The sequence below is a fragment of the Betta splendens genome, chromosome 6 (genome assembly GCF_900634795.4).
Source record: "Betta splendens chromosome 6, fBetSpl5.4, whole genome shotgun sequence".
In the NCBI taxonomy this organism is placed as follows: Eukaryota; Metazoa; Chordata; class Actinopteri; order Anabantiformes; family Osphronemidae; genus Betta; species Betta splendens.
In genome coordinates, this window is record NC_040886.2 from 16,467,396 (window position 1) to 16,486,124 (window position 18,729).

Below are 18,729 nucleotides of genomic sequence, written 5' to 3' on the forward strand. Positions count from 1 at the left end.
CGAGGACGCCACACGTTCAGTCAGCTGCGCTGTGATTTAGAACAACACACAACACGTGGAATAAACGGGACAGAGTAGAAACGTCCTCGCATGGTGCAGCACAAAAAGCTCTGCAAACAAAGTGTAAAAGGGAACTTGTCGTTCACTGATAACATTGCAGGTGTATTCTGTAGTTCATCATTGTTATTATATATTATATATATACAGTATATCATATTAGTATATTAGAGAATAGTAGCATTTCCTTCTTACGTCTCCTGCAAATTTACAGGGGTTGTTTTGAGAAACATCTGGTCATGTTAAGGGTTCGAATCATTGTGAAAGGAATTTCTGGGTCTCCAGGAAACTTTAGAGTTCTTGTGGATCATAATATGTCATCACTTGTGATGAATCTTAAAGTATTTGGTTCAACCTTAAAGCAGTGGTGGTTTGAGTTTGTCCATTTCAGTCTGGCAACATAAACATCTGGATCTGTGCATTAACGTGTTCACCGTCAGCGAGAAAAACAGACTGTGGCTACGTTTAGAGAACCTGATGAGAGCGAAAGGTCACGAGTCGCTAAAACAATCATCTTGTAATTCCCATATGAAAGAATTATGCTCAGCAGAAGCGCACTTTGATTAATGATTTCTTTAAGCTGGGACAGCAGAGACACAAAGCGTGACCTTTCAGGTGCGTTTACCTGCCGCTCGGCGCCGTGCTGTGTAGTCAGCGTCTCGGTTCCACGACCGCTGCTCTGCTGTGAAACAAAGCCGACGTCCCCGCGTGCGTGAGCCTCATCTACGGCCTGCAGGTTCAGCAACAGCCGCCAGGCAGATCTGAAGCCGTAACCTCCCGGTCCGAGGCCGTCGCATCCAGCCCCTCCCCTGCTGTCAGCCCCCCCCCACCCTCCACAGAGGAGGAGGTGCCGCTCACGGACAGACCCATTATCCACCTGGAGCCTTTTTTCTCACAGCAGCTGAAAACCAGCGTCCACAGTCCCGGTCGTACGATGACCTCTGCAGGTCAACGCTCTCAAAGCGACACTAGCGCTGAGAATTAACGGGACTTCTCTCCTCTTCTAACTAAACCTTGAGGGTTTCATCCGCTTTCTGCTCCTGTCGTAATGAGTTCTCCACACATTATGTCTCACCACAACACTCTGTTTGAACTGGAAGCACAGTAGGAATTACACACACACACTCTGAACGTGGCTTAAAAGAGTCCCGATCTCACTCATGCAAGATAGTTTGGATAAAAATGACCCAAAAAGTATAGCAGGGTTAAAGTACAGGGTTTATGGAAGATAACCATGCCGGTCAGATTGAGAACCTTTTGATTTACAATCATATTATTACAAATGGAATTTTGGTCCCATTGATCTACAGTGGAATACAATGCATTGTGGGTGAAGACGTCACTGAGCTTCTCTCCTGTGTGCACATGCATGTCTCTTTATTCCTACTGGAGCCACTGTACCTCCCTGAACCACAATAGGCTCAACTTGTACCTCCCGAACCCTTTCACAGACAGTTCACTGCCAGCACTCCAGCGTCGCTCAGCTCTCTGCTTGGAGGGTCTTTTCCAATTTGGCTTAAGAGCGAGGAGCTCACCTGAGCCTGGCCCACTCAGGGTCATTACAGCCCAAGACGGCAGCTACAGGGAACCTGCTCCATCATAATCTGCTCCCTCCACTTCTGACGGCACCTACTTCCTGCTGGAGCAGCTGATGAGTAGGAATGTAGATCACCAGTCTTCACTTTCAAACAGCTACAGCCGACTTGTGCCATCATGCGTGACCACACATGCAAACGGAAGTCACAGTAGTGCACGTGTGTTGATGTCTAAATGCACTAAAGCATATGCTACATGTATATTTAGTGCACGAAAACACAACTACTTGCGAAAAATCCCACTTTTCCTTACAGTAACTGCACACTTGTAGCATAATCTGAAGTTAGTGAGCACCAACTACAGACTGCATAAACTATCAGCAAATCTCTCCAGAGCCTCCTCCACAGAAAAGAACCTCAGCTGTGAAATCTCATCCAGAAAGGGCGATGTTACATCTACAGTAGTCTGACCTGTCAGTCATGAAGCGTCTGATGCAGCGTGTCCCAAGTAAATAAGGCCACATGTTGTACTCTAAACCATCAGACATCAGACAAGGCGGAACATCTCAGATGCATATTTATGATGGTTAAGAAGCTAAAGTACAGGCAGAAAGGTGACACCATCAAAGTCAGTCTACTAATAACTTAGCTGCTGTGACCCAACAGGTGCAGCAGAACAGTGAGGTAGACGCTAAACAGGGATGTCTTCACACACCCACACAGTCTGGAGAAAGAGCTACTCAGTGAGCGAGGGCACGTGTGTGGGTGGACGACTGGTTCCTAGAAGCTCCTCCAAAAGGTGCTGATCATGAATGAACATAGGACTGAGCCTCCAACACATTAGCTGAACCGAACAGACCGCAGCATAATGTCAGTGAACCAGTGGATGTCAACGTTCTCATTAAGTCAGAAGCATCATTCTGTCTGTAAATGACCTCACACCGGTCCCAGTGCAGCATTCAGCGAGCAAATTAAAACCCCAAGGTCATGCATCACATTCACTGCAGAAGACGTGAGCTTCTCCTGGAACGCGGTTCTGCAGAGCTGCAGTGTCCCTGGCCTGCTCCAGAGGAAGCACATGAATAATGAGGGGGATTCTTTTACCTAAATAACCAGCAAGATCCGGAAAATCAGCCATGTGTTATAGGATGGTTCCTTTTAGAATGTGCCCATTAGCAGCTACTGTATATGTAGGGGCCATGTTTATTTAGCCTGGTGGCTCAATGGCTGTGGAGCAGAGACAGATTCAACCCTTATGGGACGAGCATACGATGATCAGGACTCTCCCAGACGCCCTCATCACACATGGACCAGAATGATAAATAACACACATGCTCCTTTGACCATGAGTTAAAACATGTACATTCACTCCGTTCACCACTTTTATTTTAAAAGCCATTCTATATCAATATGAGCTCATCTGTTCTTAGCTGGACTGACAATAGCTTATAAGTGATGCTGTTCTCAGTTAAACAGTCCTCTGCCAGTTTTGTTATGTTACTTTGACCTTGACATGAATTATTAGTTAAAAAAAGCACACAATGTATTGACTTAATATTTCACAGATGCAAGCAAACCCCTCCTCCATTTTCCTGCTGTGCCGATCCAAAAATAGCGCTCCGGGTGCATCATCCATGATAATTAGAAATATTGGCAGCCTGCTTTAGCCTGCGTTCTCACTCTCTACTGATGCTGATCACAGTGGAGGCTTCAGCTCTGGGAGAGGGTCCAGGGAAAATGCAGATGGGTGAGGCCCCTCTCACCCAGCTGTGCTTACGTCATAAACACTTAGGAGTGAAAGTGAACCAAAACAAATAAATACTATTTTCACATTTAATTAACTAGTTTTTTTTCACAAAGTGTTAGAGTTTTTGAACTATTCATTAAAACCTGAATTTGAAAGGAGAGTGTGTTCCAAAGCATCAGAAGACTGAGAACTGTCTGAACTAAATATATCATTATTTTTTATTTACCTCCAACCGTGTGTGTGTGTGTGTGCGCGCGCTTGTGTTTGTTGAGGGAGCAGAAGCTATTTCAAGATTAAAAAAGTGATACCAAGCCAGAAACGCAACACTGCAAGCAGCATATAAGCACAAACACTTGCCAAGAGGCTGAGATACGTTGGCAGCGCGGATCAGGAACCAAGCATTTTAATAATGACCCTTTGTAAATCATCACCATGCTGAGTCACTGACATTTAACATTTTCAAAGGCTGCGTTCACATGGATCCTGCATACAGATGCTCTCAGTTTCCTTCTCACAGTTAGATACTGTAACCTGTGGAAAGTGCCAGGAGCACCATGAGTCACATTATCATGCAGGAGTAACTGACCTACAGAAGAAAGAGGCGGGGAAACCGCCTGTGCATCCAATGATGTAGCTATGGAGAAAGACTTCTAATAATGGTGAGCTGAGCTCACTGGTGTCGTAGGTCGGCAGCTAAAACGCCTCTCAATCTATTTAATCATACTCTAAAAAAAACCCAGAAGCATCTGAAGTAGCGCTCCGTATTTCCGCAGTCTGACCTCCTCCTCAATTTCAGTCGACAGCTCGCTCCATGTGCCAGGAAACAAAGAATCTATTGAGCTTCAACCCAGAAGTATTGTTTTTCCTTTTACTTGGTGATCAGTAATGGGCTGGCACAAACAATTTCAACAAGACTAAGAGGTGGTACGAGTGAGGGGGATTTAACACAGCAAGGCCACCTCTCCGGCTCAAAGGGAGGCGAAGTTTTACACAGAGCTGTGTTCAAACTCAGGAACGCTCTGCGAGTACAGTAGACTGTGTGTGTGTGTGTGTGTGTGTGTGTGTGTGTGTGTGTGTCCTGCTGTAGTTTTTGTGTCTGGCTCACGCTGGCCTCCATCTTCTACAGGACACAGCTCTGAGATGTTTATTATGGTAGTTTCCGGAGGCAGGTCAGGCTTAGTGAAGAAGAGGGAGGTTCGCTCAGGTTCCTACCAGTCATCAGTGCTGACAAATTCACAGGGAAGCATTGCTGATTAGATGAATGAATTAATGCAGACTATTTTCAGTTTGAAAAGAACCCCAGTATTTGTTTTGCACTTTGAATGCATTCATCATAGAGGCAGTGAATCAGAAACAAAATCCGGGCCAACAACATTTGATAAGATTTTGTAGAACAACAGCAAGCACAAAAGCCCAGGGAGGGGCGAAACTTTTCTAAGGCTGTAATGTAAGACATGTGTTGGCCGAGGATCACATCCAAATACAGGGGATAAAAGCCATTCCTCAATTATTTATACCATTTCCAATTTATACCATTTAGATTCACTCAGACTGTTGGAAAAATCTAGGCAGGGGAAGTGAACAAATATCGCTCTCTCATCCTTCACGAACAACTGCTGAGTAATATCCTCAACCCCCAACCGCTCAACAGTTCTATCTGACAAATCCCCAATGTGATTGTGTGTAAATGCACCACAATGGAGCAGTGTGTAGCTTTTCAAACAAAAAGGACACGTCGCGTTAACATCTGAACAACTGACCAGCTTTGTTCTGCGTCACATCTAAATTACATGATGTGTAAAGAAGAGACAGAAGGGAATGACCCTTCAAACTATGAATATGTTTCTGGCAGTGATGAAAGTAGAATTGGGTCAAATAAATGTTGCTTTCAGTGCACATCGGCAAACGTGAGAAAAGGTTTCACTGAGTGATCAAATACATATATATATATATATATATATATATATATATATATATATATATATATATATATATATATATATATATATATATATATATATATATATAATAAATAAGGTTATGAAAGGTTTTCCATTAATTCTATAAAGATGCGCTAAGAGCTGGTACAGAGCATCATGTTTGAAGGGGTTCCTCAGGGTTCACTTCTTGGTCCTCATCATTTCATCTTATGCTGATAATTTAATTGTAATTTAGAAACGCTTCACTCTATTGACTTGTTACTATAATAAACTACGACTGTAGTAAAGATAATTGTAATGCATGTTACTCTACTCTGCTCTTGTCTATTGTGTCCAGTTAAAGTCTTGACTGATCTATTCATGCTTCATGTGCCTGGTTTCCATCAATGAGGGGAGGAAAGACCTTCACTTAAAGAAGTGATAAAATCCCAGTCAACGCATGTTACATTTAAAGAGATGAAGTGGTTTTATATGTATTTGGGAGGAAGAGATTTCCCATGTGTTATTTTTTAAATTAAGTACTGGTACTAGACTGGGATCCACACAGCCACATGCAGTACATTAACTACTGTATGGACACCATTAGCTTTGAATTGCTGTAACAAATGGGCCAACTTCATTTCATGCATCATGGTTAATCACAAAGCCGCATCGGTAATAACCATGATTTGCTATAATAACCTTGAGAATAATTGCCTTGAAAGTTAAGGACAGATGAGTTGTGCAGTTCCCCTTCGGTGATGGGCAGCGTCGGTGCTTCCTGGCCGTGGGCGGAGGAGCGATCATGGGCACGGTGAGTCACTCTGGGATGCAAGTCATCCACTGCATGACAAGCCTTTGCTGCAGTCAAGTAGGGTGAAAATGACTCCTGCTGGCCACTAATCCACATCCTGTGTGTGTGTGTGTGTGTGTGTGTGTGTGTGTGTGTGTGTGTGTGTGTGTGTGTGTGTGTGTGTGTGTGTGTGTGTGCCTGAGGCAGACTGAGACAGAAAAATGGAGGCTCCACTTAGCTGCCAAATAAACTAATCAATTACCAAATACCTCTACTTCAAAACACAACAAATCAGCTCCGCGTAATAGTTATGCATCCGGGGCTCCTTCCTGATTCAATCTTCTATCGCACTGAAACCCTCATAAAAGCTTCACTAAGTAAACTCAGATCCACACAGGATCTTATTTTAAAACCCTTAAATCTATACCGATACTGGATCCAGACTTTCCAACCTGCCTGATGAGGAACGAACGCCGCGATTAAACGTGATGCGCCGATGAATTGAAGGCATTTGTTGATTTGTTTTCATATAGAGACGTTTCACAATAAAGCGTCTGAGAAACGCATTAAAGCGTGCAAAACTGTGGCTTTTTCATCTTCCATAATGGCTGGAAAAGAATTGTAAATGAAACAGAAGCAGAGGCCCGGCCGCGGTGGGGTGATCTGATTCATCTCTATTTTCCATTCTCCTGTGTTATCACGGGTTCTTCTCTAAAATGGGAAATGTGATAAATATTGATGTCCGTTTCAGGAAATGCAGGCAGGCATGCGTGAGACGGGGCCGGGTCTATCTATCTATCACATTTTCCAATGCAGAGCCAGGGTGTGTTTGTAAAGTGAGCCCCTTCCACAGGCCTCTGAGCCGCGGGAAGAGGCTCGTCTGCCTCCAGCGCTTTGTGCAGCTTGTTACGGCTGCAGCTCTCGCTCGTCTTTCTCCCCCCTCTCGTCTCTGGCTTCCTGTCATTCCACCAGCTATCGCTCTGCATTCTCCCTCCTCCTCCTGGTCTCCGGTGCCCCCCCCCCCTTCCGAAGAGCTGCCTTTACTTCGCTCCCCCTGGAGTTCGACAGGAGAGTGAGATGAACAGAGAATTAACAACAAGACAGCAGCGCAGATCAAAGAGGGGACGGAAATAGCAACTTTGTTTCTGAAACAGAAACAAGTAAAACCGGCTCCTTGTTGAGACGCTGTCATCGTTTTTCAGCGGTACTGATTAAAAGTTAACGGCGTTCAAATCTATCAGCCATCTGAAATCAGAGCTGTTATCAAAGACCGCTTCAGGTGATCAGACCAATCACAGCGTTGGAAGCTGAGGGTCTGCTTCCGCCGGAGCTGCGCCTGCGTCTGCGTCTGCACGGAGGCAGGCGATCGTCCCAAGACAGAACCCAAGTCCCACATTGGCGCATCCCAGCCTCTCACATGCTCTCACCCGCCTCCCCCGTGCTGCGAACACACACGCACACACACACACGCACGCACGCACACGCCCACCCACATCACATCCACCTGCTTAACGTGACAAAGCGGCTCCCTGTCAGAATCCACGCTCGCCCCAAAACACACGCTGTCGCTGTCAGGTAGACCGTGCAAAGTTGTCTCTAAGGGACGGGAGCTGAAAATAACAGCAGATCAATAGCGAGCACCAAGTGGAGCATTTTTCCCTCCAGCCTCTGACAGCGTGAGCAGCGCTGCTGGTGTCGGCACAGATTTGCGTTGCCTGCGCTCGCCAGCCAGACCCAGCTCAATTCTTTCCCCTCTCCATGTCCTAAATAGCTTGCTCTGCTTCATTTACCGGCTCCCCATCCCATAATGTGCACTGCCTGCACCTGTCAATATGTTATGAGAAGCAAATCAGGGAAGAAGCGCAAGTCAGGGACACAGATTTACAGGAGGAGACGGACTCTTACCAGCGCTGAACGGAGGAGCCCACAGATTGCCTGCTTCATTCCACTGTGGCTGCTCATTAAATCCAAGATACCGGGGAAAGGATTGGCGATTCCATCGAAACGTCCCCCTGGGAGGAGGAAAATGAGATTCTTTAATGGGAGGATTTTGGAGTGTTGTTGAAGAACGTCTTGATGTCCGCGTCCGGAGCACTTGACGAGTCCCGTCCGTCAGCAGCGACGCCGCACGTGTGCACACGCAGCGACACGCGATTCACAGGCGCGCGCGCACACACACACACACACACGCGTGATGAGGGTGTATCCTGTGGTTGCCTGAGCTGGGCTGAAAGACTGAGGGAAGACGGCGGAGAGGAAGAGAGACAGGGAGGAAGGGAGGGGGCTCCGGAGCACGGTGGAGGGAGGAGCCGCAGTGTGAGCCATGGCAGGAGAGGAGGAGGAGGAGGAGGAGCAGGAGGAGGCTCCCCATCCTCCTTATTCTGCAGGACGATGAGGCTGAGGAGTTAATGCAATTATTTCAAATGCTGCAGCTGATGTTAAACAGATACAGGACGACTTGTGAAAGGATGAGAAGATCTGAAGACACCCATAAATCAGCAGAGCGTCCGATTTATTGGCCCTTCATCACATTTAGATGAACATAACCTGACAACAGCTACATGAAAACCTCTGACCATGAACACAACATTAATGTATTACTTCTCCTAAGCTCCTCATGCTTTGACGTTCTTCACCGGGTCGTTGTCCAACGTTATCCGGCCTCATCCGACCGACCTCGCATTCGCTGCTGAAACCCTTCCACCGACGCGGCTCTGAAAAGCACAGCGGGCATTCCTGCCTGACATGACTCACGCCACATAATCCCACACTGATGATTCATGCTCCGAGTCAGCGAACGTTCTGAGGCGATTCTGAGGTTAAGCGTTTGGGAGGCGCTGAGCGGTCGGACGCCCGCCGCCGTCTCCTCGCTGATCAGGGATCAGATCAGGGATCAGCGGAGGGGGGGCGGGGGGCGTCCGGGGACCTGAGGGGTCGCGGTCGGGCTCAGAAGACGAGTCAAAAAGAGTAGTGTTGAACCTTCTTTAGAATAAAGTTATGCTGTGTTTTCACCAGTTTCAGCGAAAACGAATTTACTCAGTTTACTGAAGTTTGTTGCTGCAGTAGCTAAAATCAAAAAACTGCCTCTAACTGAAATTAAATTTAAAATACTGTAAGTTGTCTTTTGCTTTTATTTTTATTAGAGTGGGAATTTTACCTGAACCTGTTATGTGCGTTATTTTCTTGTTGTCTCTTGATTATGTTCGTAAACATAAAGTCACAATTCTCTCTTGCGACTTTATTGCTTTCCCATATCTGAACCAGAGTTTTATTTTCCACTGCATTCATATCCTGTCGCATGCAGCTGTGTGTATTGTTCTCTGTGGCCGTGTAAAGCAAATATATCCTCATAAGACAGCAAGCAATAACCTCAAAGACTTTTTTATTTCAGTGTCTAATGCAAACGTACTGTATAAACATGTGTGTGAATGTTTCAAATTTCTCTTAACACATATACTGTCTAATATTCAGCAAGTGAGGAAGTAATTTCAGCATCAGTGTCCTCAGTTTCCCTCCAGTAGTGCATGGTTTCAGATCACAGTTCCAGTCAGTCCAGTAGGACTCTCTCAGATGACCGCCCACATTCAGTCTGGTTCTGATGGACATTTCTTTCTCGTTGCTGTCAGATTGTAATAATGACCACTTAATGCTTGCTGTATCTGGGTCTTTAGTTGTAGAAGGACTGATTTGCTGCTATATAAATAAAACATTAGATTTGTGTCTCTTGCTCTATTAGAGGCCTACAGAGCGTGACACCTGAGTGTGGTCACTGCCACAGTGATAATGTTGGAGTCAGTCTGTTGTCTGTACTAATGGCTTAGAAACGTTCCTGACACCAACTCTGCAGCAGTTCAGTGAAGTAAATGTTGGAGCTGCAGTTTGAGGCCAGCGAACGCTCCAGCACCAGAGGAAAGGTCTGGATCTCGCAGACAATTCTATGTTTCATGCATCATTGAAGAGCACCTCCAGCAGACGGACCTTTGGCCGAAGCCGCACAGACGACGCCGTTTGCTCTCGTCCTGTGGAGGCGCAGGCGGGAACGCATGCTAAACCTCGCGCGTTCCTGTGCTTCCAGGCCAGAGTCACTGCCGCACCTCGAAACCCAGCAGATAATTGCATGTTCACGTCGGCGGCTGCAGTGGAAGCGGCGGCTGCATTGTGTAGAAAGTTGTTCCGACGTTTTGGTCAAATTTGAGCGATATTTAGCATACAAATGTAAAAAGCTGGCCGGTATCGGGGGAGAAAGTTCATTTACACCTTATTAATAACGGTCTCCGTTTGCTGAGCCTCGGCTCCGGTGACTGTAGGTATTCATTAGTTTACTGCTCTGCGTGTGGAAGCAGCCCACTGTATGTTCTCGACATCTGGCTGGACTAATTCCTGTGTCAGTGGCTCAGCTCCCTCTCATTAGCTTGACCTCTTAGCCTGCAGTTTTAATAATCCACAATATTACTACCCCTAGTGACCCATGCATATTTATAAGCCCTCATTATGCCATCACTCAAAGTAATCATTATCGCGGGGCCCATTATCGCCGCTTTTTGGCACCGAGCACCGCGGGACCGTTTTTGCGTGGACACAGCACGAACGCGCACGGCCGAGCGACGCACTGGGACATCACAGGTGGCGCCAGAGAGCGCAATAACAGCGCATGTGGGCGGAGTCACGGCGCCGGCCGGAAGCGCCCGCTCTCCTTCCGGACCCGAGTCCTTCGCGTTCTTCTGCTCAGCACCACCACTAACAACGCTGTCTCTCTCCGGGCTGCGTTTTTGCTTTACTTGCTTTTAGCAGCGCATCGATCGCTCCTGTTCCTGCTCCTGTGTGAGAGTCAAAGACACAATGCCGTGCATTGTTGGCGCTCAGATGCCTCCCGCTGCTCATATTGGTGGCGTTCGCGTCCGCGTGCATCGTCTGATTCATTTTTGTTGGTTACACAACTATCAAAGTATAAGCATACAAACGCAGCAAAGCCTGTACAAAACGCTTCATTTTATCATTAACGTTGCACCAATGGAAGGAAGGAAATGGTCCACTTCCATCAATGCATCACACTGTTCAGGTGCATCTTTTCCACTCTGACACCCAGATGTCGGCGTCTGGTGCTGGTGCTGGTCATGACTCTGGGAGACCTGCACTGGAAACTTTCTCCTCCTGTTCAATTTTGCTGCCAAAGATGTTGCAATATGCAACCTCCCATGCCCCGCTATGAATATTTTAAAGGAGAAGACATAAATGTTGAAAAGATTATGAAAAAGTGAAGATTCTATCCCACTGTTAGTGGCTCAAAGGTTCAACTCTGTGTCTGCATCAAGGAAAACACTTGCATTATTAAATTTGTGCACTGTGGCGTGAATTTGTCGAATGTAATGCAAATTAAATTAGACAATGGCCGTTAGCATTCGTGGCGCTTGGGTTTGGTGTATTGACCAACATCCAGTCTCAACCTATAAGAATGAATCTGTTCTGGAAGTCACAGTTAAGGAGAATGTGAGGATGGCTAATTAATGAAAATGACTGAATCACTAAAATATCAATGGATTTTGTTAGAAGCATTAACTGAACTTGTCAATTAACGTACTGTATTTTTTCTGTAATCTACAACCAGTAGCATGAGATGTGACCATGATGAGACATTTATTTACCTGGCAGAATCCTACACTTCCGTCAGGTAAGGTTGTTCAGTGCTGTTATCAGCTGGCTCCTCTCAGCTGTCAGTCATTTGACAAACGCGACTTGTGGGTCCGTGTAGAAAGTGGGTCAGACGGCGACTGGACTGTTCACAGTAATGAAGTGACTGGTTCCAGCATCTGATCTTTCTGTTGAACTCCTCACTTTTACTGTGTGAAACCAAAGAATGTAATTCCAGCCGCCTACGGTGCCACGAGCTGAAAGCCGGAATCTAAAGAGCCTCGTGTATCATAGCTTCAGCAGATTAAAATGGAGAAACGCAAGACAAGCTACGAGGACGATGAGAGCCTCTTATTTAATAACGCTGGACACTGAGCCTTCACCTCCCACCACAACGTGCTCAAATCAGAATTCACTCAATCACCGGCTGCAGCAGAATACAAATCCGAGGCAGCAGAGTCGGAGACGTGCGTTCGATCCTTTTACTGTGGGAGCGAGTTATTCAGAGGAGCTCTGGCTAATGTGGCGCCAGTGCTGATGCTGCTACGCTGCGCCAGAGGATGTCGGCCTCCGGGGGCCCAGTGTGTGTCTGTTTGTATCTCAACGCGCTGAGCCGCAAACTGGAGCCTTTCCAGCCTCCCAGACGCCGCGTGAACGTCCAGCAGCGCCCGCATGAATGGATGAACGCAGTGACCGAGCCCCTTCTGGGTTCATCCGTTCACCATCGCTGCCCAGTAAGAGACGGATGAGGGTCACGTGACTCCATTCCAACGCAGACTCAGCTCTGATGGTCAGTGCACGATGATCAAGACAGAATCCACAGCTTCAACTTTCCTTTTGATTCGATTTTGTTATAATGCAAAGCACATTTACTGATGCCCAGTCTAATTCAATCCAACGCAGCCTCTCTGCCCTCAAGTCTCCTTTTACAAGGTTATAATTTGTCCGTTGAAGCTGTCAGGAAGGTGATAATTCTGCTATGTGCTCATTATTGAATTCACGGTGGGCGCTGGAGTCGTAGTGGAGGTGATTATGGTGGTTGGACCCCTTCAAGGCCCAAACCTCAGAACCTTCTCCTACTGCAACCGGTACAGGTTGTGACAGAGTTGCACTCAGTGTGAACGCCGGTTCACTTCCATCTCATTAAAGCAGGTGAATCTTCCCAAATATGTGAATGTTGCCTTATTTCATGACTTATCAGAGCCAAAGAGCCGTCAGAGTGAGGATAAAGTCAGCTTATTCTTAAAGGCACCCTTTCCTTTAATGCTTACAGTGATAACTGAAGGTTACCCGCTGAATGGAGCTGCCATGATAATTGACATTTAGTGATGAAATGCCTCACACAATGAATGCTAAAGGGAGAACTAATTACTGCCTATCCAAGTGTCAATAGCGTCATCTGTTCTCCTCTAAATGTCAGTTTTACATTGAAATGCTGGCAGCATGGCTGCCAAGCTCTAATGGCCGGCCGCTGGCAGCGCCGCCTTGGAACGCACTCTCAGGTGGAACGTGACGGCCGTTATGGCGCCGGCGATCCGCGTCCCGATGCCGGCCCTGAAAGCTGCCATTCTCCAGCAGCCCGTCGCCGTGGCGGCGCCGCTGCAGGAGGCGTGTGATGCTTCTGAGCATGAACCAAAGGCGAGCGGAGCCAAAGTTTCAGGAACACGCTCCAGCGCATGCCTGATGAAGCTGAATCCGGTTCCGCTCACATCCAGACGCGTATCAGAAGCCCATTTATCCTGGACCTAATTGCCACAGTGTCACTATTGTTGCGCCGTTGGATTTGTCTCCTCCGTGACCCGTACACGCCGCTGTCACAGTTAAGGTCCTGATACTCATTACCAGCTGCAGGAGGGGTCACTGCCACCCTGGTCCTGGAGATGGAAGGTCGGGGCTAATCACGGCGATACAGCAACCGCGTCAGCGGAGGGAGGGAACGGGTGGAATGGGGCTCCAACGGCCGCCGAGCGAAGCGACGCTCCCTCCAAACCAAACAGGCTGCGACATCGGCATCCGGAGATTTAAGGGAAGCTGGCAGGTTGAAACAGGAAGTGGTTGTAAAATCCAATTTATTCTTGATTGGCTGCACTTTTAACCACTATCAAGTTGCCTTTTTGTGTTGCGACGGCTCAGGCGCAGCTCGTGGTTAAATAGGGACCAACGGCAGTAGGAGGCGCGGTACAGTGAACATGCAAATGGAATGCTAATGGCCACGGTCGTGACGGGACCCCCCCTCTGGTCTCCAGCCTCATCCTTCATCAGCCATCAGTCAGTAATGGCTTCGTCGTGATGAGCTGTGCAGAAGTCGCTGGTGGAGGTCAAGTGTTCGTTGGGCTCAGGTCACAGCCAACACTTAATATTTAAGTAATTTAGGTGTGAGTATCCGTGGCGACAGATGTTCGCCCGTTTTATTTCTGGAGGGATCAGCGGAGGCGACACGCGGCGTGAGCCGTGTTTAAAGCATGAGGAACAACAGATTCGGGAGGGTTCGCGCGCAGACTGCTCACAGACACTCTGGCGCTGGGAAGCTGACCATCTGCCTCCGCCTCCCAGCGCGCCCAGTTAGCTCGGCTGATTGTGACCACTGTGGACCCAATGCAGCGAGTACCTGCTAAAAGGTGTTGGGTCCAGGTTGCGATGACAATAACACTCATTACTATGGTCTGCGAGCCAGGACTCAGCGTGCTCGTTTCCTCCTTTCATGTTTTGACGGTGAACGACCACAACTGAATAATCTCATTATTATTTTATGCCACGTGAAAACGTTCTGGACATTCCACAAAAAAAACAGACAGCCTCCAGTTGTTACAGGGAGAATTTTACTGTTTATGTTTGGACTTAATCAAATGCATAAATGCTGATATTTACTCGCTGCAAGACACTGTAAAACATATCATATATAGTTAAACTATTATGGATCAGTCTCAGGGCCGTCAGACACAGATCGTCCTGAGTCTAAATAGAAACGAGTGTATTGTAAGACATCCAGTGAAGCAGCCGTATCACTGTGACATTTAGGGCTGACATTGGACAAACAGGGAGCTCGCAGGAAGCCACACGTACGTGTCAGTCTCAGGGGACGACATGCAGCAGCGCAGACAGGAGGGCGGGAAGCCCTGTGAGTAGCAGCACTGACGTCACGCCATGCTCAGGCTGTCAACCTTTAAAACGGCTGGATCCTCAAACTTCATCCGTTGGTCTGACCCAGTTTGGGCTAAAAGCGCCGTCTGAACACAGCGGATCTCTCAAGGACTGCACCGCGTTTGCGATCTATCAGTTATGTTGAGTGCTGTACTGTACAATCACTAGTCGCGGCGCACTCATTAGGCCCCTGTCTGATCTAAATGAGTTTGGAGGAACTAACATCTGGCAGAGAATGAGTTTGATAACGCTGTTAAATACGGGCAACGCAGACGCATTTCAGCATCTGTGCCTGTTGATAACTGCCATCATCATCACAAATCCAGCAGTAATTTAAAGCCAAGACAGCTGTAAAATGAGTCATATGTGGCATCATTGTTTGAAGGAGTGAAACTTAACAGGAGGCCGCGTGTAGCTGGTATTTCCGTGAAGATGACTGGATCAAGTTAAGTTCAGAGTTGCATTAAGTCAGTATCCTTCATTCGTTACTGTGCAAAGCGTCCCGTTCAAAGCGCCAGATGCTTCTGTACAGTGGCCTCGTTTATTTAACTGCCTTTTACAGCAATGATCACGGTTAAATCAGGTTTCGATGAAACCATAACGTTTGTCCAGGAGCCTTGTTGTGTTGTCTGACCACACCTCGGCCATTACACAGGCAGCTGGTTGTAAAAATAAAAAAAACAATGCTTTTATAGTGGCTGCACTTAATGGAAATCCAGCAAAGCCCTCATTGTTCATCGGGGCTCTATTAAGCCTGCATAATGATGCAGAGAAGGAGCGGAGGAAACATACGGGACAGGCGTTATAACAGCGGCAGCCTGAGCCGAGGAGCTGAACAAAGCCTGTAAACTTCTGTGACTTCTCGCTGCCTCCTTAAGGGTAATGAGCCTGCCAGCGCCATGAAAGGCCAGCGAATTAGCGCTGCGTCCTGCTTTTTAATCAAGCATCAGATCAGCAGCAAATTGCTCATCACTGCCTCCCCTGTTTCCTCAGGTTTAATAATTTAGAACTGTGTTCACGCGATGAACTCTGCGCCGCCACGAATTAAGACGCGAAGGAATGTCACGTTTGCTGCACAGGGTCAGTTGATTCATGGTGGATCCGATCAGTGCTAACAACAAGAACCACATCAATAATGCACTGAAAGAATAACAGGTATTTCCCAGTAACCTGAAACTAGTTCATGATAGCGTCTTAGAGGATTGTGACCTTTGACCCCTGAGCAACTGCTGCTACGCACGCCATTTGAGATACAGCTCGCAGGTCTCCGAGGCCGCGGCTCTTCGTTTCATCCGGCTTCTAATTCCAAACTACCACTCATCAATTTGCACGGCTAAATTAAAAGCCGTCGCCGGGAGGGTTTTCCCGCGACAAACACCTGCTGCCAGCTCCTCCAGTGCCAAATATCACTTTACCTAAAGTGTGCATGACGCTGGAGCCGGCTGCTCGCTGTAGACTTTGTACTAACATGTTTAGAACTCCATCTATTTTTGCAGCCTTTGTGCGCTGTCACATTGTGGTGACAAGCTTTTCTCCCACATCAGGGAGCGCTAAAAGGGCGCCATCTTTTGTTGTGTTTGTAAGTTCCACAGCAGCAAACACTTCTCTGTGTCGTTTCTACAGATGATTATTTAAGATGACTGCATTTAACAAACCGCTGTGTTAACATGGACTGATCCAAAGGAGGGAGGTCGTTTTCCCAACAAACTATTAAATTGTTAGTGGCATTTACTTTGTTTTTTTTTGTTGGGTTTTTTTTTTGGAGTGAGAGTGAAAAAAATAAACTAAATCTCAATGAAAGAACACATTCTATGCTTAACATTTGCATAACAATCCCCGGCCTTTCTCTGACATTTAATATAGCCTATGAATTATAATCAGCCCCAATAATGAGATGAGAAATACCAAGTGTGTCAGTAAAAGGTTTGTCTCCATGAATCGCCGGCTCCCCCAGATAACTGTGCTTTATGTGTCCCACTGTAGGAGGCTGAATAGAAGCGCTCGCTCCCTAAATGCAAACTTGAACTTAAAGGCACAGTCCATTGCTTTTCCCCCTCACACTGCACCGGTCTCTCCTGGCGACTGGCGCTTGCCTTCCTTCTGCAAAGCAAATAGCTAAACATTAATACAGCTTTGCAGAACGGCGTCTATTCAGTCGATGCTGACAAAACATTTGTGAGCAGGTGTCAAGCGACCGGCGCTGTGCGACGCCCTCCGTCCTAAAAGCTACGTGTACGATGATGGGTCCCTGGCTGCGAGGTGGACGCACAACTGTGGAGAGTGAATCAAAGGCTCAAAGGCTAAATCAGGCTCAGCCATTAAGTCAACCTGTTTATTTGGTTTAGTTGTGGTTCAGGGAGGGTTAGTGACCACACAGCTCAGTTTATGTGTACTTCACTTCTTAGTGACTACACTGCACTGTTATTTTTCATTGACTGGTATTTTTATGATCACTTCTTTGCTGAGAGCAGATTTTTTCCTAGAAAAGAGATCAGCTATTTGTTTCAAAGGTTGATATGAAGAGAGTCTGTGATCTGCTCTGATCTAAACCTCTTACTTACAAAAGAAAAACACAATTAACCGCATATGTCACTTAATGATACATAAACCACTAAGAAGAGGTTTTACTTTGTCCTGGTTCTGTTAAACTGGGAAAACAGAACAGCAACAACACAAAAACCCACAACATTATCATTTCAGGTCCTGCTCATACATTTGTTTGTGTTCACGCCGCAGGCTCAGCGATCCATCTCTGGTGGCTTGTTCCACATGCAAACTTAATCGAATCACAAAACAAAGGACGCAAAGCTCTCACAGAGCTTTTGTGTAATTGAATTAAATTCCATAGCACAGGATGATATTTTTATTTGCCACTCTGTTGAAACTGTGCGCATGTTGTCTCTTCTAGAAACTGTTGCTGAGGGTTCTTATTACACAAGTGAAATGTTTGACAAAGTAAAACTGTGTGACGAGACGGTGGTTTTCTCATGGATTGGTTTCACAGCAGGAGATGAGCAAAGAGAATCGTTTTTCTTTCAAGTTTATTTCAAAAATCCACGTCTGTTTTACTCTGATCACAGAATCAGCAGTGATCATTAGTCATATATTCAACCTGGAACACAAAAGCTCTGTTAGTTGTGAAGAAGCTTTCAAATGCACCTGGTGGACATGATTTGTGGTCAGCTCCGCTGTCTAAAGTTGCTCTTTTTTCATTCTAGTTAAACATTTATATAGATTTAAAATCTATCTCGCTGCCACTGAGTAAAATCCAACACATCAATCATGTGTTCGATGATCCAGCAGCTCTGACGTTACTTCATACTGTTCAGCCACCAGTTTTTAAAAGATGTTTAAATTATAATCAAAGAATTAAAGTCTCAGCATTTTACTGAGTTAGTGTCTTAGTTTATGGCATGTTGTAATAATTACCTTGTCAAACCTCCATAAAGCGCCTGTTAATTAGCGTTAGCAGGGCGACGCAACGGTTCCACATCTCTTGTCAAGTGTTGCTTCCTTGTTAAACAGAATGAAATGAATGAAAATAGGCTAATACACGGCGTGGCCTATGAGTCCGGAGCCGTAAACACGCAGCGGGGGCATATCACGCACTCGCTGACAGTCACTCCTCGTTCAAGGTTGGCTGTGAAACAAACCTGCGACCTCCAGTCGGAGCACAGTCCCCGTCATCCTCAGAAATATGAGGCCGTGCGATGTCAGGGTCTGATGGCGCTCTGGCTCCTGTTCAGGCTTCTGAGGAAGCTGTAAACACTCTGTGCTGTAATAATGACATGACTAGCATATTCTGAAATGCCATTAAGCCTGATGCTTTGCTATTCAATTAAATTAAACTAACTCACCCCTCACAATATTTATCGGATGCCTCAGTTTGTTTGACATCACCAGCGTATT

General features: G+C 46.5%; 1 protein-coding gene across 2 annotated transcripts in view; it reads right to left on the reverse strand.

Annotated features, from left to right (window-relative positions):
• The window catches only part of lingo1a (leucine rich repeat and Ig domain containing 1a), a 133,153-nt gene that overhangs the window by 62,738 nt on the left and 51,686 nt on the right, over positions 1-18,729 (reverse strand). The window contains exon 2 of one of the 2 annotated variants that reach the window (XM_041071125.1): positions 7,957-8,063. The gene's annotated coding sequence lies outside the window, so the exon portion shown is untranslated. Of the gene's footprint in view, positions 1-7,956; positions 8,309-18,729 lie in introns of those variants that run through there. The other variant, XM_029153438.3, reaches the window with a different exon arrangement.